The sequence below is a fragment of the Papio anubis genome, chromosome X, assembly GCF_008728515.1.
Source record: "Papio anubis isolate 15944 chromosome X, Panubis1.0, whole genome shotgun sequence".
Classification (NCBI taxonomy): Eukaryota; Metazoa; Chordata; class Mammalia; order Primates; family Cercopithecidae; genus Papio; species Papio anubis.
In genome coordinates this window covers 84288793-84315112 of record NC_044996.1, presented here as the reverse complement: position 1 = coordinate 84315112, position 26320 = coordinate 84288793, and the positions used below count along the sequence as shown (strand labels likewise).

General features: G+C 36.3%; 1 pseudogene across 1 annotated transcript; it reads left to right on the top strand.

Annotated features, from left to right (window-relative positions):
- The first annotated feature begins 10085 nt into the window (after window positions 1–10085).
- LOC101021623 lies at window positions 10086–11342 on the top strand (annotated as a pseudogene). The gene has a single exon (XR_004180789.1). The product of XR_004180789.1 is annotated as a developmental pluripotency-associated protein 2 pseudogene (transcript).
- Window positions 11343–26320: the final 14978 nt, after the last annotated feature.

Here is a 26320-nt window from a genome sequence, read left to right as displayed (position 1 = left end):
TGAGGACCAGACAGATTCACAGCCAAATTCTACCAGAGGTACAAAGAGGAGCTGGTACCACCCCTTCTGAAACTATTCCAAATAATTGAAAAGGAGGGACTCCTATTTAAGTCATTTTATGAAGCCAGCATCATCCTGATATGAAAACCTGGAGGAGACACAACAAAGAAAGAAAACTTCAGGTCAATATCCCGGATGAAGATAGATGCAAAAATCCAAAATAAAATACTGGCAAGCCGAATCTAGCAGCACATAAATAAGCTTATCCACCATGATCAAGTTGGTTTCATTTCTGGGATGCAAGGCCAGTTCAATATATGCAAATTAATAAAGGTAATCAACCACATAAACAGAACCAAAGGCAGAAACCACATGACTATCCCAATAGATGCAGAGAATGCCTTTGATAAAATTCAACATCCCTTCATGTTAAAAACCCTCACTACATTAAGTATGGATTTAGCATAGTTCAAAATAATCAGAGCTACTTATGACAAACCCACAGCCAATATCATTTTGAATGGGCAAAAGCTGGAAGCATTCCCTTTGAAAACTGGCACAAGACAAGGATACCCTCTCTCACCACTCCTATTCAACATAGTATTGGAAGTTCTGGCCAGGATAATCAAGTAAGAGAAAGAAATAAAGCATATTCAAATAGGAAGAGAGGAAGTCGAATCATCTCTGTTTGCAGATGACATGAATCTATATTCAGAAAACATCATCATCTCAGCCCCAAAACTCCTTAAGCTGATAAGCAACTTCAGCAAAGTCTCAGGATGCAAAATCAATGTAAAAAGAATCCCAAGCATTCCTTTACACCAATAATAGACAAGCAGAGAGCTGAATCATGAATGAACTCCCACTCACAATTTATATAAAGAGAATAAAATACCTAGGAACATAGCTGACAAGGAATGTGAAGAACCTCTTTAAGGAGAACTACAAGCCACTGCTCAAATAAATAAGAGAGGACACAAACATATGGAAAAACATTCCTTCTTCATGAATATGAAAAATCAATATTGTGAAAATTGCCATATTGTCCAAAGTAACTTGTAGATTCAATGCTTTTTCCATCAAACTACCATTGACATTCTTCACAGAATTAAAAAAAAACTACTTCAAATTTATGTGAAATTAAAGGAAACCCCATATAGCAAAGACAATCCTAAGCACAATGAGCAAAGCCAAAGGCATCATGTTACCTGACTTCACACTATACTACAAGGCTACAGTAACCAAAACAGCATGGTACTGGTACCAAAACAGACATATAGGCCAGTGGAACAGAACAGAGACCTCAGAAATAACACCACACATCTACAACTATCTGATCTTCAACAAACCTGACAAAAACAAGCGATGGGGAAAGGATCTCCTATTCAGTTTAATGGTGCTGGGAAAACTGGCTAGCCAGATGCTGAAAACTAAAACTGGACCCCTTTCTTACACCTTATACAAAAATTAACTCACAATGAATTAAAGACTTAAATGTATAAACCAAAACCATAAAAACCTTAGAAGGGAACCTAGGCAATAGCATTCAGGACATAGGCAAGAGCAAGTACTTCATGACAGAAATGTCAAAAGCAAGTACATCAAAAGTCAAAATTGACAAATAAAATCTAATTAAACTAAAGAGCTTCTGCACAGCGAAAGAAGCTATCATCAGTGTGCACAGGAAATCTACAGAATGAGAGAAAATTTTTGCAGGCTACCCATGTGACAAAGGTCTAATATCCAGAATTTAAATGAAACTTAAAAGAAAAAAACCAAACAACCCCATCAAAAAGTGGGCAAAAAAATATGAACTGACACTTCTCAAAAGAAGACATTTGTATGGCCAACAAACATACAAAAAGAAGCTCAACACCACTGATCAGTAGACAAATGCAAATCAAAACTACAATAGATACCATCTCACACCAGTCAGAGTGGCAATTATTTAAAAGTCAAGAAATAATAGATGTTGGCGAAGATGTGGAGAAATAGGAATGCTTTTACATTGTTGGTGGTAATGTAAATTAGTTCAACCATTGTGAAAGACAGGATGGCAATTCCTCAAGGATCTAGAACCAGAAATGCCATTTGACCCAGCACTCCCATTACTGGGTATATACCCAAAGGAATTTAAATCATTCCACTATAAAGACACATGCACATGTGTGTTTATTGCAGCACTATTTACAATAGCAAAGTCATGGAACCAACCCAAATGCCCATCCATGATAGACTGGATAAAGGAAAAGCAGTACATATACACCATGGAATACCATGCAGCCATAAAAAGGAATGAGATCATATCCTTTGCAGGGACACAGATAAAATTGGAAGTCATAAACCTCAGCAAACTAACACAGGAACAGAATACCAAACACCTCATATGTGGAAGTTGAACAATGAGAACACATGGGCACAGGGAGGGGGACAACACACAACAGGGCCTTTCGGGGAGTGAGTGGTGAGGAGAGGGAACTTAGATGATGGGTTGATAGGGGCAGTAAACCACCATGGCACATATATACCTATGTAACAAACCTGCACGTTCTGCACATATATCATAGAACTTAAAATTAAAATAATACATGTGGGAAAAAGACTTCATGACACTGGATTTTAAATGATTTCTGAATATGACATGAAAAGCAAAAACAACAAAAGTAAAAATAGATAAATAGAACTAATATCACAATAAAAAACTGTGTATCAAAGGACATAATCAACAGACTAAAAAGGTAACTTACAGAACGAGAGAAAATATTTGTAAATCATATATCTTACAAGAAGTTAATATCCAGATTATACAAAGAACTATACAACTCAACAACATCAATGAACAACCAACATGATTTTAAAATGTGCAAAAGGCTTAAATAGGCATTTCTCCAAAAAAGATACACAAGTGGCCAATAAGCATATGAAAAGATGCTCAAAACCACTAGTCATTAGGGAAATGCAAATCAAAACTGCAATAAAGTATTACTTCACAACCATTAGGATGGATGCTAACTTAAAAAAAAAAAAAACAGAAAATAAAATGTTGGTGAGAATTTGAAGTGAACTGTTGGTGGATATGCAATATGGAGCAACGTCTATTAAAACCAGAATTATAGTTCCTCAAAAAATTTGACATATGACTACCATAAGATCCAGCAATGCCCTTTCTGGGTATATATTTACAAGTTGTTTTTTTTTTTTTTTTGAGATGGAGTCTCACTCTGTCACCCAGGCTGGAGTGCAGTGGTGCGATCTCAGCTCACTGCAAGCTCCACTTCAGGGTTCACGCTATTCTCCTGCCTCAGCCTCCTGAGTAGCTGGGACAACAGGCACCCGCCACCACATGCCCGGCTAATTTTTTTTTTTTTTTTTTTTAGTAGAGACAGGGTTTCACTGAGTAAATTTCTGGACATATATTTAAAAGTTTTTAAAGCAGGGTATCAAGTAAATATTTTTACAATCATGTCTGTAGAGGCATTGTTCACAATAGCTAAAAGGTGGAAACAACACAAATATCCATCAATGAATGAATGGCTAAACAAAATATGATACATATATATACAACAGAATATTATTTAATCTTAAAGAGGAAGAAAATTTTGATATCTGGTACAACATGGGTGAACCTTTAAGACATTTTGTTAGGTGAAGTAAGCCAGTCACAAAAAGACAAATATCGTGTGATTTTGTTTTCACAGGGTATCGAGAGTAATCAAATTCAGAAGTAATAAATAGAAGAAAGGGAGCAATGGAGAGTTGATGTTTAATGGGTATAGAGATGAAAGATGAAAACATTTTGGAGACTAGTTATACAGCAATGTGTATATACTTAGCAGTAATAAACTGTACACTTAAAAATTATTAAGATGGTAAATTTTATGTTAGGTGTCTATTATCTCAATTTATTTAAAAAGGCCTTAAAACAATAACTTAACTTTACACTTAAAGTAAATAGAAAAAGAAAAATAAACTGAATGAAAATATGGCAGGAGGAAAGCAATGGTAAAAATTAAAGCTAAGATAAATGAAATGTTCAGAGAATGAAAAAACAATAGAGAAATTGAAAGAAACTACAGATAGGTTCTTCAAAAATAGTTTTTAATTGACAAATGTTTAGCTAGATTGACCGTAATGTCCAGAACTATGTTCCTACTTTCATTTCTGATTTTAGTTAATTGTATCTTCTATATATATATTAGTGAGTCCAGCTAAATGTTTACAAATTCTTTGATCTTTTAAAAGAATCATTTATTTGGTTGTATTGATTTCTCTTAACTCATCCTATGAGTCTGACACCAAAGACAAAGACAACAGAAATAAAGAATATTATACACCAATATTACTTATGAATGCAAGTACAGTAGTCCTTAACAAAAAACTAGCAAATCAAATCCAGTAGAATATTAAAATGATTATAAACTATAACCAAGTGGAATTTATTCTAGGATTATAAGGATGGTTAAACATTAAAATCAGTAAATACAATAAGCAACATTAATAGAAAGAAGGGAAACAAAACACATAATAACTTCAATTGACACACAAAAAAGTACTTGACAAAATCAAACACCCTTTTATAATCAAAGCACTCAGAAAATTAATAGTATTAATATGAAAGAACTTCCTTAACAAGATAAAGGATGTTTACGAAAAACACATAGCTCACATTACACTCAGTGGTGAAAGACTGAAAATGTTTCCTCTAAGATCAGGATCTACGCAAGGATTCTCACTCGTGCCACTTCTATTCAACATAGTACTGAAAGTTCTAGTAAAAGCAGTTAAGTGAAAAAAAAAATAGAAGTCATCTAAATTTGAAAGGAAGAAGTAAAATTATCTCTATTCACAGATGACATGGTCCTATATAAAGAAAAAATTTTTAAAATCCACAGGCACAAAAATCTGTTAGTACAGGAGAATGGTAGAGCAAGATGGCAGTATAGAAAGCTCCACCAATTGTCTCTCCCTGCAAAGACACCAAGTTAACAGCTATCTACAAAAGCAAACAAATAAACAAAAACAAAACAAAACGAAAAGCCTTCATAAGGACCAAAATTCTGGTAAGCACTCATAGCACCTAGTTTTAACTTTATACCACTGAAAGGGGCACTGAAGAGATAGAAAACCACTTCTGAATTGCCAATGCCACCCCTCCCAAACCCCCAGCGGCAGCACTTGGTGTGGAAGCATCTCTAGGGGCTTAGGGAAAGAGAACACAGAAATTGTGAAACGTTAAACTCAGTGCTGTTCTGTTAGAACAGTAAGGAAAACCGGACCAAACACAGCTGATGCCTGCCCACAAAGGGAGCATTTAAGCCAGCCCTTGCCAGAGGGGAATCACAGATCCTAAGGGTCCACAAACCTTGCCACTGAGGGCCAATGTGCTCTCAGTCGCTAAGTAAATTTAAAAGGCAGTAGAAACCATAAGAACTGCAACTCTTAGGTGAGTCCTAGGGCTAAATTAGGCCAAAAGACAGTGGACTGTGGGGTATAAGACTGACACACCAGTTGGAGAATCCAAGGGTGTGCTGCAATAACCCCTCCCCCTAACTCAGGCTGCACAGCTCATGGATCCAAAAGAGAGCCTTTCCTTCCACACGAGGAGAGGAGATTGAAGATGGGAAGGATATTGTCTTGCATCTTGGATACCAGCTCAGCCACAGTAAGGTAGAGAAAAAGTCAGAATCATGAGCCCCGGTTCCAGACTCTAACTCTGAGATGAAATCTCTAGACACACTCTGGGACGTAAAGGAACCCTCTACCTTGAGGAAAAGAACCCAGTCTTGCCAGCACTCATCACCTGCTAACTGAAGAGCCCTTGGGTCCTAAATAGCAAGCAGAGATACCCAAATACTATGTCAAGGGCCTTGGTGAGCCTCTGACACTTGTCAGCTTCAGATGAGACTCAGCATATTACCAGCTGTGGTGGCTATGGGACAAAACTCCTTCTGCTTGTAAAAAACAGAGGGAAGAGTAATGGGGACTTTGACTTGCACCTTAGGAACCAATGCTGCCACAGGCAAGTAGAGCACAAAGCAAGCACAAGGGGTCACTGATTCCAGGACTTGACTCTGGGACGGCATTCCTGGACGTGCCCTGGGCCAAAGGAGAGTGTACTGCCCTGAAGGATGAATCCCAAGTCAGGCAGCATTCACCACAAGCTGACTTAAGAGACTGGACCTTAAAGGAACATCTGCAGTAGTCTGGCAATACTTCTCATGGCCAGGTGTGACAGAGGCTCTTCTGCCTTTGGAAAAGGGAGGGAAGAGTGGAAAGGACTGAAATTTTTGGTTTGAGTATCAACTCAGCTACCATAAAGTAGAATACCAGGTAGACTTCTAAGGATTTTGGCTCTAGTCCCTGACTTCCAGATGGAACTTCTAGACCTATCCAGGGCTTGGGAGACCTCACCACCCTAAAGGAAAGAACACAGGCCTGACTGGGTTTGCCACCTACTGATTGTAGAGCCCCAGGACCTCAAGTGAACATAGGCAGTAACTGGGAGTAGTGACAGCAGGCCTTGGGCAAGACCCAGTGCTTTGCTGGCTTCAGATCTGACCCAGTGCAGTCATAGTGGTGGTGGCCACAGAGGGGCTTGTGACACTCCATTCCCAAATGTAGGTGGCTCAGAACAGAGAGAGAGAGAGAGTCTATGTATATTTGGGAAAAAGAGAAGAGAATAAGAGTCTCTGTCTTGGAATCCAGATAATTCTCCCAGATTTAGTCCAAGACCATAAAAGTGGTACCTCTATGAGTCTGCAAAAACCACAGTGTCACTGGGCTTGTGGTACCTCTTAAACTTGATATAGCTTAGATCACAACACCGAAGTCCTCTCCAATATCTGGAAAGCTTTTGCAAGAAGGGCAGCTACAAATATGTCCCGACAGTAAAGACTAAAATAAATACTTAACTTTTCAATGAGCAGACACTGAAGAACATCTACTAGCATCAAAAAAAAATATATATATATATATAAATGTCCTCACCAGATGAACTAAATTTTTCAAGCAAGAAACTAAATTGTTCAGCAAGAAACTAAATTGTATCACCAGAGAAAATCATTTTCACTAGAGGAAGAGAGGAATGAAAAAAAGAAGGAAAAGAAGACCACAAAACAACCAGAAACAAAGCATGAGGGACCAGTCCCAGACAAACAGAGACATTCCAGACAGAAAATACAAAACAAGTGTGTTGAGGAAACTCAAGAAAATTCAAGGTAACACAGAGAAAAAATTCAGAATTCTATCTGATGAAGTTAACGAACAGATAATGCTAAAAGAATCAAGTGTGAATTTTGGACCTAAGAAATGCAATTGGTATACTGAGGAATGCATCAGCGTTCTTTAATAATAGAATGAATCAAGCAGAGGAAAGAATTAGTGAAAGAAATGCAATTGGTATACTGAGGAATGCATCAGAGTTCTTTAATAGTAGAATGAATCAAGCAGAAGAAAGAATTAGTGAGCTTGAAGACATGCTTTGAAAATACACTGTTTGGCCAGGCATGGTGACTTACGCCTGTAATCCCAACACTTTGGGAGGCCGAGGTGGGCGGATCATGAGGTCAGGAGATCAAGACCATCCTGGCTAACATGGTGAAACCTCATCTCTACTAAAATAATAATAAAAAAAAAATTATCCAAGAGTGGTGGCATGCACCTATAGTCCCAGCTATTTGGGAGGCTGAGGTAGGAGAATTACTTCAACCCAGGAGGCAGAGTGCAGTGAGCCAAGATCATGCCACTGCACTCCAGCCAGGGCAACAGAGTGAGACTCAAAAACAAACAAACAAACAAACAAACAAAAAAACACTGTCAGAGGAGACAAGAGAAAAAAAGAATAAAAAACAATAAGCCATGCCTACAGGATCAGAAAATGCGGCTACGGAAAATAGCCACAGAAGGGCAAATACAGGAGTTATTGGCTGTAAAGAGAAGACACAGAAAGACATGGGGGGTAGAAAGTTTATTCAATGGGAACTTCCCAAACCTAGAGAAAAATATCAATATTCAAGAACAAAAAGGTTATAGAAAACTAAATAGATTTAACCAAAAGAAGAGTACTTCAAAGCATTTAATAAACAAACTCCCAAAGGTCAAGGATTTTACAGAAATGATCCTAAAATCAGCAAGAGAGAAGAGACAAATAATATACAATGAAATTCCAATATATCTGGCAGCAGACTTTTGAATGGAAACATTATAGGCCAGGAAAGAGTGACATAACATATTTAAAGTGCTGAAGATAAAGAAAACTACCCTAGAACACTATACCCAATGGAAATTTCCCTGAAACATGAAGGAGAAATAAAGACTTTCCCAGAAAAACAAAAGTTGAGGGATTTCATCAATACTAGACCATCCCACAAGGAATGCTAAAAGGAGAGTATTTCAGTTAGAAAGAAAGTGACAGTAAGGAGCAATAAATAAACACCTGAAGGTACAAAACAAATTGGTAATTGAAAGTACATAGAATAGCACAAAATATTGTAACACTGTAATTGTGGTGTGTGAACTACTCATATCTTGAGTAAAAAGATTGAAAGGTAAATCCATTAAAATTAACAACTACAACAGTTTTCAAGACATAGTACAATGAGATACAAAAAGAAACAATAAGAAGTTAAAAAGTGGGTGATCAAAGTTAAGTTTTATTGTTTTTTTGTTTTTTTTTTTTTTTGCTTTTTTGTCCATGAAAATAGTGTAAGTTGTTATCAGGTTAGAATAATGAGTTATAAGATAGTATTTGGAAGCCTCGTGGTAACCTCAAACTAAAAAGTATACAATGGATACACACAAAAAAAGTAAAAAGCAAGAAACTAACAAGAATGAAATAAAGAAGGAAGAGAAGACCACAAAACAACCAGAAAACAAATAAGAAAATGGCAGAAGTAAGTCCTTACTTATCAATAATAACATTGAATATAAATGGACTAAACTCTCCAATCAAAAGAAATAGCCCAGCTGAATGGATGAAGAAAAAACGGGCTGGGCACGGTGGCTCACGCCTGTAATCCCAGCACTTTGGGAGGCGTAGGAGGGCTGATCACAAGGTCAGGAGATGGAGACCATCCTGGCTAACACGGTGAAACCCCCTCTCTACTCAAAATACAAAAAAAAAATTAGCCGGGCTTGGTGGTGGGTGCCTGTAGTACCAGTTACTCAGGAGGCTGAGGCAGGAGAGAACCTGGGAACAGAGGTTGCAGTGAGCCGAGATAGCGCCACTGCACTCCAGCCTGGGGAACAGAGCAAGACTCCAACTCAAAAAAACAAACAAACAAACAAAAAAAAAAAAAAAAAAAAAAAACAAGATCCATTGATTGATTGCCTACAGGAAACACACTTCACCTATAAAGACACACATAGACTCAAAAACAGATGGAAAAAGATATTCCATTTCCAATGGAAACCAAACTACAGCAAGATCTAGTACAGTTACGTCAGAAAAAAAGTAGACAAAAACTATGAGATAAGATCAAGTTCATTACATAATGTGTCCGGAATTGGTTCCTTTCAGTGGGCTCTTGGTCTCACTGACTTCAAGAATGAAGCTGCAGACCTTCATGGTGAGTGTTACAGCTCTTAAAGTGGCATGGACACAAAGAGTGAGCAGCAGCAAGATTTACTGTGAAGAAGGAAAGAACAAAGCTTCCACAGCATGGAAGCGGGCTCAAGCTGGTTGCCCATGTGGGCTGGGGTGGCCAGCTTTTATTCCCTTATTTGTTCCCGCCCACATCCTGTTGATTGTTCCATTCTACAGATTGCTGATTGGTGCATTTTACAGAGCACTGATTGGTCCATTTTACAGAGTGCTGATTGGTCTGTTTTACAAACCTCTAGCTAGCCACAGAGCGCTGATTGATGCGTTTTATAATCCCAGCTACAGAGTGCTGATTGGTGCATTTTACAATCCTCTTGTAAGACAGAAAGGTTCTCCAAGTCCCCAACCAACCCAGAAGTCCACCTGGCTTCACCTCTGAATAATAATAAAGTGGTCAATTCAACAAGAAGATATAACAATTTTAAATATATATGCACCCTCTACTGGAACAGCCAGATATATAAAGGAAATATTATTAGAGCTAAAGAGAGAGATAGGCCCCAATACAATAATAGCTGGAGACTTCAACACCCCACTTTCAGCATTGGACAGATCATTCAGACAGAAAATCAACAAAGAATTACCAGATTTCATCAAATGAGAATCAGTGACTGACTTCTCTTTCCAGAATTTCTTTGAGGAGGAAGTAGATGATGAGGAAAGTGTGATTTTGACACTGGTGCCGGTTAAAGATGACGCAAATATGGAACAAATGGAACCAAGTGTTTCTTCAACTTCTGATGTCAAACTGGAGAAGCCTAAGAAATACACTCAAGGTCATCTACTTCAAACAAATGAACAATTTACAGCTCCGCAAAAAGCTAGATGCAAAACATCAGCCCCTCCCTTGCCAACCATTTTGCCTCCCATTAATAAGGTGTGTCGGGACACCTTGCGGGACTGGTGTCAACAACTCGGTTTGAGTACTAATGGCAAGAAAATCGAAGTTTATCTGAGGCTCCATAGGCATGCTTACCCTGGACAACAGCAAGATATGCCTGAAATGTCACAAGAGACCAGATTACAGCGATGTTCGAGGAAACGCAAGGCAGTGACCAAGAGAGCAAGGCTTCAGAAATGTTATGAGGTGAATGAGAGAGCGGAAGAGACTAATACAGTTGAAGTGATAATTTCAGCACCAGGAGCCATGTTGGCATCATGGGCAAGAATTGCTGCAAGAGCTGTTCAGCCTAAGGCTTTGAATTCATGTTCCATTCCTGTTTCTGTTGAGGCCTTTTTGATGCAAGCCTCTGGTGTCAGGTGGTGTGTGGTCCATGGCAGACTTCTCTCGGCAGACACAAAGGGTTGGGTACGCCTGCAGTTTCATGCAGGTCAGGCCTGGGTGCCTACCACTCGCAGGAGGATGATTTCTCTCTTCTTGTTACCTGCCTGCATTTTCCCATCCCCAGGCATAGAAGATAATATGTTATGCCCCGACTGTGCTAAGAGGAATAAGAAGATGATGAGAAGATTAATGACAGTAGAGAAGTAGCAGCAACCTGTTTGAATACAATGTGCTAAAGGAAGGATGTACTTTCAGACCATGCAACCTATTATGAAGGAATGGAAGAGGAGACAATATGAATGAATCCTCATGATCTACAAAACAAAATCATAGTGACTAGGACTCCACGGTGAAGATGGTTGACTAGTGACCCAGCCCCATTTAAAGAACCCCTTTCTGTAAGTCTGAAAACCCATTAAAATAAAGTCACTGCAAAAAAAAAAAAAAAAAAAAAAAGAATTACCAGATTTAAGCTACACTATAGACCAAATGAATCTAATAAGTATTTACAGAACATCCCATGCAAGATGTGCAGAATACACATTCTTTCCCCCAGCACATAGATCGTTCTCAAGGATACACTATATATTAGATCAAAACGCAGTCTTAAAAGATTCAAAAAAGTTGAAATACTATCAAGCATCTCCTTGGACTTCAGTGAAATAAAACTAGAAATTAATTTAGAAATAAAGGAATTTTGGAAACTATACAACTACATGGAAATTAAACAATATGCTCCTCAATGACCAGTGGGCTAAGAAGAAAACTGAAAAATGTGTTGAAGCAACAGATAATGGAAACACAATGTATCAAAGCCTATGGTATACAGCAACAGCAGTTCTAAGATGGAAGTTTATAGCTTAAGTGCTTACATCAAAAAAGAAAAAGAAAAACTTCAAATAAACAATCTAACAATGCATATTAAGGAACTAGAAATGCAGTTGGGCGTGGTGGCTCATACCTGTAATCCCAGCCCTTTGGGAGGCTGAGGCGGATGGATCACCTGAGGTCAGGAATTCGAGACCAGCCTGACCGACATGGTGAAACGCCGTCTCTACTAAAAGTACAAAAATTAGCTTGTCGTGGTGGCACATGCCTGTAATCCCAGCTACTTGGGAGTCTGAGGTAGGAAAATTGCTTGAACCTGGGAGGCAGAGGTTGCAGTAAGCCGAGATTGCATCATTGCATTCCAGCCTGGGCAACAAGAGCAAAACTCCATCTCATTAAAAAAAAAAAAGAAGAAGAACTATAAATGCAAGAGCAAATCACACTTAAAATTAGTAGAAAAAAAAAAGAAATAATTATCAGAGCAGAAATAAATGACATTATAATAAAATAAAACAATAAAAAAGATACATATAACAAAAAGTTGGTTTTTGTAAAGTTAAAAAAAAAAATTGAGAAACGTTTAGCCAGGACTAAGTAAGAAAAAAAGAGAAGATCCAAATAAATAAAATCAAAAATGAAAAAGGAGACATTACAACTGATACTGCAGAAATTCAAAGGAAAATTAGTGGCTGCTATGAGCAACTATATGTCAATAAATTGGAAAATCTATATGAAATGGACAAATTTTTAGGTACATACAACCTACCAACATTGAATCAGAAAGAAATTCAAAACCTGAACGGGCAAGTAACAAGTAACAAGATCATAGCTGTAATAAAAAGTCACCCTGTAAAGAAAAGCCCAGAACCTGATTACATCACTGATGAATTCTACCAAACATTTAAAAAACTAATACCAGTTCTATTCAAAATAATCTCCCCCCAAAAATAGAGGAAGAGGATATACTTCTGAACTGATTCTATGAGGCCAGTATTACCTTGATACCAAAACTAGACAAAGAAAACCACAGGCCAAGATGAATATTGGTGCAAAAAATCCCTAACAAAATACTAACAAACTGAATTCAACAATACATGAGAAAAATCATTTATCATGACCAAGTGGGATTTATCCTTGGGATGCAAAGATGGTTTAACATATGCAAATCGATCAATTTGATACATCATACAAACATGATGAAAAACAAAACTGACATAATTATTTCAATTGATACTGAAAAAGCATATGATAAAATTCAGTAACCCTTCATGACTAAAAAAAATCCTATAAACTAGGAATAGAAAGAACATACCTCAGCATAATAAAAGACATACACACTACTAGTATTGTACTAAATGGAAAACTGAAAACCTATTCTCTAATATCTGGAACAGGACAAGGATGCCCACATTCACCACTGATATTCAACATAGTACTAAAAGTACTAACTAAAGCAATCAATAAGAGAAAGAAATAAAGGACATCCAAATTGGAAAGGAAGATGTCAAATTATCCTTGTTTGCAGATAATATAATCTCATATTAGGACAAACCTAAAGACTCCACCAAAAAACTATTAGAACTGATAACCAAATTCAGTACAGCTTCAGGATGCAAAATCAATATATGAAAATCAGCAGTATTTCTATATGCCAACAGTGAACAATGTGAAAAAGAAATTATAAATGTAACCTCATTTACAATGCCCACACATAAAATTAAATACTAAGGAATTAGCCAAAGAAAGAAAAGATCAATATAATGAAAACTATAAAACACTAATAAAACAAATTGAACACCAAAAAAAAGGAAAAATATTTTATATTCACGGATTGGAATAAGCAATATTGTTAAAATGTTCATACTATACAAAGCAATCTACAGATTCAATGCAATACCTATCAAAATACCAATTGCATTATTCACAGAAATAGATAAAACTATCCTAAAATTTACATGCTACCACAAAGACCCAGAATAGCAAAAGCTATCTTAAGCAAAAAGAACAAACTTGGAGGAATACTACCTAACTTCAAATTATACCACAGTGCTATAGTAATGAAAATAGCATGGTACTGTCATAAAAATTGAAACATAGACCAAGAGAACAGAATAGAGAACCCAAGCACTAATCCATACACCTGTAGTAAACTCCTTTCAACAAAGATGCCAATAACATACACTGGGGAAAAGAGTCTCTTCGATAAATGATGCCTGGAAAGCTGGATATCCATATGAAAGAGAATGAAACTAGACCATTATATCTTGCGGTATGCAAAAATCAAATAGAAATGGATTAAAGACTTAAAATCTGAGATCTCAAACTATGAAACTACTATAAGAAAATATTGGGGAAACTCTTAGGACATTGGGCTGGAGAAAGATTTCCTGAGCAATATCCCACAAGCACAGGCAATCGAAGTAAAAGTGGATAAATGGTATCACATCAAGTATAAACTTCTACACAGCAAAGAACACAATTTAAAAAGTGAATAAAGAAACCATAGAAGGTGAGCACATATTTCAAATTACCCATATGACAAGGGATTAATAATCAGAATATATAAGGAACCCAATCAACTCTACAGGAAAAAAATATAATAATTTGATCAAAGAATAGGCAAAAGATTTGAACAGACATTTATCAAAAGAAGACATACAAATGGCAAACAGGCATATGAAAAAGTGTTCAATATCATTGATCATCAGAGAAATTTAAATCAAAACTACAATGAAATATTATCTCATTCCAATTAAAAATTGCTTCTATCCAAAAGATAGGCAATAAAAAATGCTGTCAAGGATGTGGAGAAAAGGGAACCCTTGTACACTGTTAGTGGGAATGTAAATTAGTAAGGCCACTATAAAGAAGAGTTTGGAAGTTTCTCAAAAAAGTGAAAATCGAGCTACCATATGATCCAGCAATCCCACTACTGGGTATAAACATTAAAGAAAGGAAATCAGTATATTGAAGAGATATCTGCACTCCTATATTTGCTGCAGCACTATTCACAATAGCCATAATATGGAAACAACCTAAGCATTCATCAACAGATGAATGGATAAAGAAAATCTGGTACTTAAGTATAAAAATGAATTAAATCCAGTAATCAGCAACAATGGATCCTCACTTATTTGTGGGATCTAAAATCCAAAACAACCAAAGTCATGCATATAGAAAGTAGAAGCACAGTTAACAGAGGCTGAGAAGGGTAGTGGTACTTTTCTGCATATATGACTTCTTTTGAAAAGTGTCTGTTTTTTGTCCACCATGAACAAAAATTAACTCAAAATGGATCAAAGATCTAAAAATAAGATCTAAAACCATAAAACTCTTACAAAAAATAGGATAAATTTTTATGACTTCGGATTTGGCAATGGTTTCTTAGACGTGACAACAAATATACAAGCAACAAAAGAAAAAATAGATAAATTTGGTTTCATCAAAATTAAAAACATATAACAAAGGATAGACACTGTCAAGAAAAATAAGGAATAAACTTTTAGAATAGAAGGAAATATTTTCAAATTGTATATTGATAAGGGTTGGATGTACAGCATATACAAAGAACTCCCAAGACTCAGCAATGAAAAGACAAACAACCCAATTTTTTTTAAAGTTTGATTTTTTTTATTTATTTATTTATACAACCCAATTTTTAAACAAGCAGAAGCCTTAAACAAACATTTCTCAAAAAAAAAGTACAAGTAGTCAACAAGCACATGAAAAAACTATTCGACATTGTTGTGAAGGAAATGCCAATTAAAACAATGCAATAACACATTACATACACTAGGATATCTAGAATTAAAAAATAGAAAATAACAAGCACTTGCCAAGATGTGAAGATAGTGCAAGCCTCATATATTGCTCATCAGAATAAAAAATTGTGCAATTGCTGTGAAAAAAATTTGGTGGGTCCTCATTACATTAAAGTCAGAATATGTCTCAGTAATTCCACAGATGTTCAAGCAAAAACATATACACAAATGTTCATAAAATCATGATTTACAATCATCATAAAGTGAAAAGGACCAAAATGTCTGCCAACTGATAAATGGATAAACAAAATGTGGTATATCCATGCAATGGAATATTATTTGACAATAACAAGGAATGAAGTATTGCCGAAAGCTCCAACATGAATGTACCTTGATATAACATTATGCTAAGTCAAAGAAAATCGACACAAAAGGGCACATTTTGTACAATAACATTTATATAAAATATGCAAAATAGGCAAATTCATAGAGACAGAAAGTAGATTAGTTGTTTCCAGGGGCCAGGAAGAGGGGAAATTGAGACTGGGTGCTTAATGGTTACAGAGTCTCCTTTTGGGATGATGAGACTCTTCTAGAACTCAGTGTGATGATGGTTACATAATATTGTAAAAAATACTAAATGTCACTCATATGTCTACTTTAAAATGGTTAAAATGGTGATTTTAGGTTTCATCTTGATGATCATAAATAGACGAATGCAGAAAGACATAGTATGTTAACACTAACAGAAGAAAAGCTGAAGTAATGATATTTATCTCATACATTGCTAGTTTTGGAATGAAGAAAATTATCAAGTATTGAGAAGGGAAATACATAATGATAAGAAAAAGTAGTTGAATCTGAGAAAGCATAACAATCCTTCACATATATGCACCTACCAAGACAGCATCAGAGCACAGACATAACTTGCAGATATTGCAGGCCCAATTCCAAACCACTGCAATAAAACAAATATCAGAATAAAGTGAGTCGCACAATTCTTTTGGTTTCCCAATGCGTATGAAAGTAATGTTTCCACTATACTGTAGTTGTTAAGTGTGCAATAGCATTATATCTAAAAATAATGTATACACCTTAATAAAAATACTTAATTGTCTAAATATGCTAACAATCATCTAAGCCTTTGGCAAGTAATGATCTTTTTGTTGGTAGAAGGTCTTGCTTCGATGTTAGGGGCTACTGATTGATGAGGGTGGTGGTTGCTGAAGGTTGGAGTGGCAGTGTCTATTTCTTAAAATAAGAATAGTATGAAGTTTTCCACCTCTATTAATTCTTTCTTTCATGGGACATTTCTCTGTGGCACATGATGCTATTTGATAGAATTTTACCTACAGTAGAACCTCTTACACAATTGGAGTCAATCCTCTCAACCTCTGCCACTGCCTTATCAACAAAGTTCAATAATATTCTAAATCATTGGCTATCACTTTAACAATGCTCACAGAATTTTCACCAGGAATGGAGCTCATCTCAGGAAACCATTTTACTTGCTTATCCATAAAAAAGCAACTCTTCATTTGTTCAAATTTTATTGTGAGGTGACAACCATTCAGTCACATATTCAGGCTCCACTTCTAGTTCTCTTGGTACTTCTACCACATCTTCAGTTACTTCCTCCACTGAAGTGTTGAACCCCTCAAAGTTTTCCATGAGGGTTGGAATCAACTTCTTCCAAATTTCTGTTAGTGGTAATATTTTTATGTCCACTCATGAATCACAAACGTTTTTAATGATTTCTAGAATGATGAATCCTTTCCAAGTCTTTAATGCATTTAGTCCAGATCCATCAGAGGAATTACTATCTATGGCATCTACAACCTTATGAAACATATTCCTTGAATAATAAAGCTTGAAAATAAAAGTTACTCCTTGATCCATGGGCTACCAAATAATGTTGTGTTAGTAGGCATGTAAACAATATTAATCTCCTAGTACATCTCCATCAGACCTCTTAGATAATCGGGAGGCTTATCAATGAAAGGTAATATTTTGAAAGGTATTTTTTTTTTTTTTCTGAATAGTAGTTCTCAACAGTGAACTTAAAATATTCAGTAAACCATGCAGTAAACATATGTTCTGTCACCCAGGCTTCACTTTTTTATTTATAGAGCACAAGTAGAGTCGTTTTTGCCTAATTCCTAAGGGCCCTAGGATTTTCAGAATGATAATTGAACCCTGACGTTAGCTTAATGTCACCAGCCACATTAGACAATAACAACAGAGTTAGCCTGTCCATTGGGTCTTTGAAACCAAACGTTAACTTTGATTATCCACCTACAAAAGTCCTACATGGTATCTTCTTCGAATAGAAGGCTGGTTTATCTGGACCAAGACAAGAATGTCCTCTCTTACCACGCCTATTCAACATAGTATTGGAAGTTCTGGCCAGGGCAATCAGGCAAGAGAATGAGATAATGGGTATTAAGTTGGGAAAACAGAAAGTCAAATTGTCTTTGTTTGCAGATGACATGATTGTATATTTAGAAAATCCCATCGTCTCAGCCCAAAATTTCCTTAAGCTGATAAGTAACTTCAACAAAGTCTCAGGATACAAAATCAATGTGCAAAAATCACAAGCATTCCTATACACCAGGAACAGAGTAACAGACAGCCATATCATGAGTGAACTCCCATTCACACTTCCTACAAAGAGAATAAAATACCTAGGAATCCAACTTACAAGGGATGTGAAGGACCTGTTCAAGGAGAACTACAAAATGCTGCTCAAGGAAATATAAGAGGACACAGACAAATGGAAACACATTCCATGCTCATGGATACGAAGAATCATTGTCGTGAAAACGGCCATACTGCCCAAGGTAATTTAGAGATTCAATGCCATCCCCATCAAGCTACCAATGAGTTTCTTCACAGAATTGGGAAAAACTATTTTAAAGTTTGTATGGAACCAAAAAAGAGTCTGGATAGCCAGGACAATGCTAAGCAAAAGGAACAAAGCTGGAGGCATCATGCTACCTGACTTCAAACTATACTACAAGGCTACAGTAACCAAAACAGCATGGTACTGGTACCAAAACAGATATATAGACCCATGGAACAGAACAGAGACCTCAGAAATAGCACCATACATCTACACCCATCTGATCTTTGACAAACCTGACAGAAACAAGCAATGGGGAAAGGATTCCCTACTTAATAAATGGTGCTGGGAAAGCTGGCTAGCCATATATAGAAAGCTGAAACTGGATCCTTTCCTTACACAGCATACAAAAATTAACTCAAGCTGAATTAAAGACTTAAATGTAAGACCTATAATCATAAAAACCCTAGAAGAAAACATAGACAATACCATTCAGGACACAGGCATGGGCAAGGACTTCATGACTAAAACACCAAAAACAATGGCAACAAAAACCAAAATTGACAAATGGGATCTAATTAAACTAAAGAGCTTCTGCACAGCAAAAGAAACTGTCATCAGAGTGAACAGGCAACCTGCAGAATGGGAGAAAAATTTTGCAATCTATCCATCTGACAAAGAGCTAATATCCAGAACCTACAAAGAACTTAAACAAATTTACAAGACAAAAACAACCCCATCAAAAAGTGGGCAAAGGATACGAACAGGCACTTCTAAAAGAAGACATTTATGCAGCCAACAGACACATGAAAAAATGCTCATCGTCACTGGTCATTACAGAAACTCAGATCAAAACCACAATGAGATACGATCTCACTCCAGTTAGAATGGTGATCATTAAAAAGTCAGGAAACAACAGATGCTAGAGAGGATGTGGAGAAATAGGAACGCTTTTATACTGCTGGTGGAACTGTAAATTAGTTCAACCTTTGTGGAGGACCGTGTGGCAATTCCTCAAGGATCTAGAACTAGAAATCCCATTTGACCCAGCCATCCCATTACTGGGTGTATACCCAAAGGATTATAAATCATGCTACTATAAAGACACATGCACACGTATGTTTATTGCAGCACTATTCACAATAGCAAAGACTTGGAACAAACCCAAGTGTCCATCAATAATATACTGGATTAAGAAAATGTGGCACATATACACCATGGAATACTATGCAGCCATAAAAAAGGATGAGTTCTTGTCCTCTGCAGGGACATGGATGAAGCTGGAAATCATCATTCTCAGCAAAATATCACAAGGATAGAAAACCAAACACCACATGTTCTCACTCATAAGTGGGAGTTGAACAATGAGAACCCATAGACACAGGGAGGGGAACATCACACACTGTGGTCTTTTGGGAGGTGGGGGGCTGGGGGAGGGATAGTGTTAGGAGAAATGTCTAATGTAAATGATGAGATGATGGGTGCACCAAATCAATATAGCACATGTATACCTATGTAACAAATCTGCAAGTTGTGCACTTGTACCTTAGAATTTAAAGGATAAAAAAAAAAAAAAAAAGAATAGAAGACTGGTTTACCTCTATTGAAAATATATTGTTTAGTGTAACCACCTTCATCCATGTTCTTAGCTCCATCTTCTGGATGACTTGCTACAGCTTGTACATCAGCACTTGCTGTTTCACATTGCACTTTTGTGTTTTGGAGACAGTTTCTTTCTGTAAACCTCATGAACAAACCTCTGCTACCTTCTTACTTTTCTGAAGCTTCCTCACCTCATTCAGCCTTCATAGACTTGAAGAAAGTTAGAGAGTTAGGGCCTTGCTCTGGATTCGGTTTTGAGTTAAGGGAATGTTTTTTCTCATTTGATCTTCCATCCAGATCACTAAAACTTTCTCCATGTCTGCCATTAGGTGGTTTTACTTTCTTATCTTTCATGTGTTCATTGTAGTAGCACTTTCAATTTCCTTTAAAAACTTTTCCTTTGCATTCACAACTTGGCTAGCTGTTTGGTACAAGAGGTTGAGCTTTCAGCCTATCTCAGCCTATGACATCCCCTCTAACTGAGTTTAAACATTTCTAGCTTTTGACTTAAAGCGAGAGAGTGCAACTCTTTTTTCACTTGAACACATAGAGACCATTGTAGGGTTATTAACTGGCCTAATTCCAATGGCGTTGTCTCTCTGAGAATAGAGAGGTCCAAGGAGAGGGAGAGAAATGGTGGAAAGACCAGCTTATGGAGCACTCAGAACACATACAACATTGGCAATAAAGTTTGCCATATTACATGGGCATGAGTTGTGGTGCCCCAAAACAATTACAATGGTAACATCTAAGACCACTAATCACAGATCACCCTAACAGATGTAATAATAATGAAAAAGTTTGAAATATTATGAGAGTTACCAAAGGGTGACACAGAGAGACACAAAGTAAGCACATGCTGTTGGAAAAAAAAAAAAAAAAGACACTGAGAGACTTGCTAGATGCAGGGTTTCTACAAGCCTTCAATTTGTAAACACACACACATGCACATAATATCTGTGAAGCTTAATAAAATTAGATAAGCCTACACTTAAGGTATAAGCTGATAGAATTTCAGGAATAAATATACAAGACTACCATTACATTTTGAGATTTCAGCACTCCTCTTTCAACAATTGATAAATTAAGCATGCAGAAAATCAATACGGTTATAGTTGAGTTTAACAGCCCTCATCAATTAACTAGATTTAATTGACAAACATAGACCACTTTAGCCAACAATAGCAGAATGTACATTCTTCTCAAGTTCACATGGAACATTTATCAAGATAGACCATATTCTGGGCCATAACACACACCTTAACAAATTTAAAATAATAGAAATCATACAAGATATATTACCAAAATACAATAGAATTAAAGGAGAAGTTAGGAACAGAAACCTGAAAATCCTCAAATTATCTGGAAATTAAACAACAAATTTCTAAATAATAAATGGGTCAAATAAAAAGTGTCCACATAATTTATCAAATATTTTAACTAAATTACATAGAGGGGAACAACACAAACTAGGGCCTTTCAGAGGGTAGGGAGTAGGACGAGGGAGGGGATCATAAAAGGTTACTACTGGGTACTAGGCTAAATACCTGGGTGATAAAATAATCTGTACAACAAATCCCCATGATACAGGTTTACCTATGTAACAAACCTATACTTGTACTCCAGAACTTAAAATTTGAAAAAATAATATAATTTTTAAAAATGAAATTAAATAATACAATTTATGAACATTGGTGGGATGCAGCACAAATAGAGCTTAGATTCCATAGATATTAAAAATATAATAAAATAATTTAATGAACAAATCTAGGTCAACAAATTTGGTAACTTAGATAAAATGAGCCAATTCCTTGAAAGACTCAAACAACTCAAGCCCTCTCAAGGAAAAATAGATCATCAGAATAGTCCTATATCTGTTTTAAAAAACTGAATGAATAATTAATAACTTTTCAAAGAATTAAAGAACCAGGCCCAGATATTTCAATGGTGATTTCCACCAAATATGTAAAAAAGAAGTTATAACAGTTCTTCGCAATCTGTTCCAGAAGATAGAAGCAGAGGAATTACTTTTTAAGTGATTCTGTAAAGCCAGCATTACTATAATACCAAAACCAGATGAACACACTACAAGAAAGGAAAATTGTAGAGCAATATTTCTTGCAAAAATACATGGAAAATTTCTAAACAAAATATTGGCAAAATTAAATCAAAAATACTTAAAAACAATTGTATACCATGGTTAAGTGGGATTTATTCCAAGTATGCAATGCTGTCTCAACATTTGAAAATCAATCAATAAGTACCACCGTATCAACAGGCTGAAGAAGAAAAATAATATGATCATATGAATTGATGCAGAAAAAGCATTTGATAAAATCTAATATATATTCATTAAAAAACCTTTCAGCAAACTAGGAATTTTCTCACCATTATAATAATCAGAACTAGAAAAGCAAGAGGAAACCAAATCCAAAAGAAGTAAAAATAATAAAGATCAGAGTAGAGGTAAACGAATTTGAAATGAGGAAAATTACAGAAGATAAATGCAATAAAATGTTTGTTTCCAACCCCATAAAAAATAGGTGAAGGATATGAACAGACACTTCTCAAAAGAAAACAGTTATGCAGCCAATAAACTTACGAATAACTGCTCATCGTCACTGGTCATTAGAGAAATGCAAATCAAAACCACAATGAGATACCATCTCACACCAGTTAGAATGGTGATCATTAAAAAGTCAGGAAACAACAGATGCTGGAGAAGATGTAGAGAAATAGGAACGTTTTTACACTGTTGGTGGCAGCGTAAATTAGTTCAACCATTATGGAAGACAGTGTGATGATTCCTCAAGGATCTAGAACCAGAAATACCATGTAACCCAGTGATCCCATTACTGGGTATATACCCAAAGGATTATAAATAATTCTACTATAAAGACATATGCACAAGTATGTTTATTGCAGCACTATTCACAATAGCAAAGTCTTGGAACCAACCCAAATGCCCATCAATAATAGACTGGATTTTAAAAAATGTGACAGTTATACACCGTGGAATGCTATGCAGCCATATAAAAGGATGATTTCACATCCTTTACAGGGACATGGATGAAACTGGAAACCATCATTCTCAGCAAAGTAACACAAGAATAGAAAAGCAAACACTGTATGTTCTCACTCATAAGTGGGAGTTGAACAGTAAGAACACAGGGACACAGGCCGGGGAACATCACATACCAGGCCTGTTGGGGGGTGGGGGCCTAGGAGAGGTATAGCATTAGGAGAAATACCTACTGTAAATGACGAGCTGATGGGTGCAGCAAACCAACATGGCACACGTATACCTATGTGACAAACCTGCACATTATGCACATGTACCCCAGGACTTAAAGTATAATTTAAAACAAAAAAAGTTGGTTTTCTGGAGATAAACACAATGTACAAATCTTTAGCCAGAGTAAGAAAAAAGGAGAGAAGACACAAACAAATAAAAGTAGAGATAAAAAGGAGATATTAAAACTGATATTGCAGAAATTCAAATAATTGTTGGTGGCTACTATGAGCAACTATATGTCAATACATCGGAAAACCCGGAATAAAAGCATAAATTCCTAGACTCAACCTACCAAGGTTAAACCATGAAGAAATCCAAAACTTAAACAGACCAATAACAAGTAATGAAATCAAAGCTGTAATAAAAAGTATTATAGCAAAGAAAAGCCCAAGACCCTGATATGGTTTGACTCTGTATCCCCACTCAAATCTCATCTCGAATTCTAATCTCCGGAATGTTGAGGGAGGAACTTGGTGAGAGGTGATTGGATCATGGAGGCAGTTTCCCTCATACTGTTCTCGTGATAGTGAGTTCTCAGGACACCTGATGGTTTAAAAGTGTTTGGCACTACCCCTTCACTCTCCCTCTCTTCTGCCACCATGTGAAGAAGACTCTTGCTTCCCCTTCCCCTTCTGCCACAATTCCTAAGTTTCCTGAGGCCTCCCCAGCCATGTGGAACTGTGAATCAGTTAAAGCACATTCCTTGGCATAAGGACAGATACCTAGACCAATGGAAAAGAATAAAGAACCCAGAAACAAACCCATACATCCACAATGAACTCATTTTTACAAAAGTGTCAAGAATATACACTGGGGAAAAGACAGTTTCTTCAGTAAATGGTGCTGGGAAAGCTGTGTTTCCATAAGCAGATGAATGAAACTAGACCTCTATTTCTTGCCATATACAAAAACCAAATCAAAGTGGATAAAGACTTTAATCTGAGATGTAAAACTATAAAACTACTACAAAAAATTTGGGGAAATTATCCAGGTTATTTGGTTGGACAATGATTTCTTGAGTAATATCTCACAATCACAGCCAACCAAAGCAAAAATGGACAAATGGAATCACCTCAAGTTAAAAACTTGTGCACAGCAAAGGAAACAATCAACAAAATGAAGAGACAACCCACAGAATGGGAGAAACAATTTGCAAACTATCTATCTCACAAGGGATTGATAACCAGCGTATATAAGGAGCTCAAACAACTCTACAGAAAAAAACACCCAAAACTTTGATCTAAAAATAGACAAAAGATCAGAACAGATATTTTTAAAAAGAAGACATATACATGGCAAACAGACATATTAAAAGGTGCTCAACATCATTGACCATCAGAGAAATGCAAATCAAAACTACAATGAGATTTCATCTCATTCAAGTTAAAATGTTTTTTATCCAAAAGCAAGGCAATAACTAATGCTAGCAAGGATGTGGAGAAAAAAGAAGCCTTGTACACTGTTGGTGGGAATGTAAGTTAGTACAAGCACTAGGGAGAACAGTTTGGAGGTTCTTCAAAAAATTAAAAATAGAACTACCATATGATCCAGCAATCCTACTTCAGCATATGTCCCCACAAGAAAGGAAATTAGTGTATGGGAGAGCTATCTGCACTTTCATGTTTACTGCTGTGCTAGTCACAATAGCCAAGATCTGGAAGCAATGTGATGTCTATCAATTAACAATGAACAAAGAAAATGTGCTACATATACACAAGGAAGTACTGCTCAGCCATTAAAAAAAAAAGAAAGAAAGAAATCTGGTCATTTGAAACAACATGCATGGAACTGGAGAGCATTACATTAAGTAAAATAAGCCAGGTACAGAGAGACAAACTTTGCACATTCTCACTTGTTTCTGGGAGCTGAAAATTAAAAACAATTGAACTCGCGAAGATAGAGAGTAGAAGGATGGTTACCAGAGGCTGGAAAGGGTAGGGGGTTGAGGAGGGTAAGTGAGATTATTTAATGGGTACCAAAAATGGTCAGAAATAATGAATAAGACCTAGCATTTGCTAGCACAACATGGTGACTATGGCAAAAAAAAAAAAAATTATTGCATATTTTATAACTAAAAGAATATTATTGGACCTTTTTTCTTTTTTATTATACTTTAAGTTCTAGGGTACATGTGCACAACGTGTAGGTTTGTTACATATGTATACATGTGCCATGTTGGTATGCGGCACCCATTAACTCGTCCTTTACATTAGGTATATCTCCTAATAATAGTAAAAAAAAAGAAAAGTCCACCCTCAGTACAAAAAAACTTTTAAAAAATGTAAATGGGCTAAATGCCCCAGTTAAAAGACATAGACTGTCAAATTGGATAAAGTGTCAAGACACATTGGTGTGCTGTATTCAGGAGACATATCACACGTGCAAAGACACATAGGCTCAAATAAAAGGATGTAGAAATATTCACCAAGCAAGTAGAAAGCAAATAAAAGCAGGGGTTGCAATCCTAGTCTCTGATAAAACAGACTTTAAACCAACAAAGATCAAAAAAGACAAAGAAGGGCATTACATAATGGTAGAGGGATCAATGCAACAAAAAGTGCTAACTATCCTAAAAATATATGCACCTAATACATGAGCACCCAGATTAATAAAACAAGTTTGTACAGACCTACAAAGATATATAGACTCCCACACAGTAACAGTGGGAGACTTCCAACATTCCACTGTCAATATTAGGCAGATCAACGAGGCAGAAAATTAACAAAGATACTCTGGACTTGAACTCAACTCTAGAACAAGTGGACCTAATAGACATCTACAGAACTCTCCACCCCAAATCAACAGAATATATATTCTTCTCAGCACCGCACAGCATTTATACTAAAACTGACCACAAAATTTGAAGTAAAACACTGCTCAGTAAATGGAAAAGAAAGGAAATCATAACAAACAGTCTCTCAGACCACAGTGCAATCAAATTAGAACTGAGGATTAAGAAACTCACTCGAAACTGCACAACTACATGTAAACAAAACAGCCTGCTCCTGAATGACTGCTGGGTAAATTAAGGCAGAAATAATGAACTTCTTTGAAACCCATTAGAAGAAAGAGACAATGTATCAGAATTTCTGGGACGCAGTTAAAG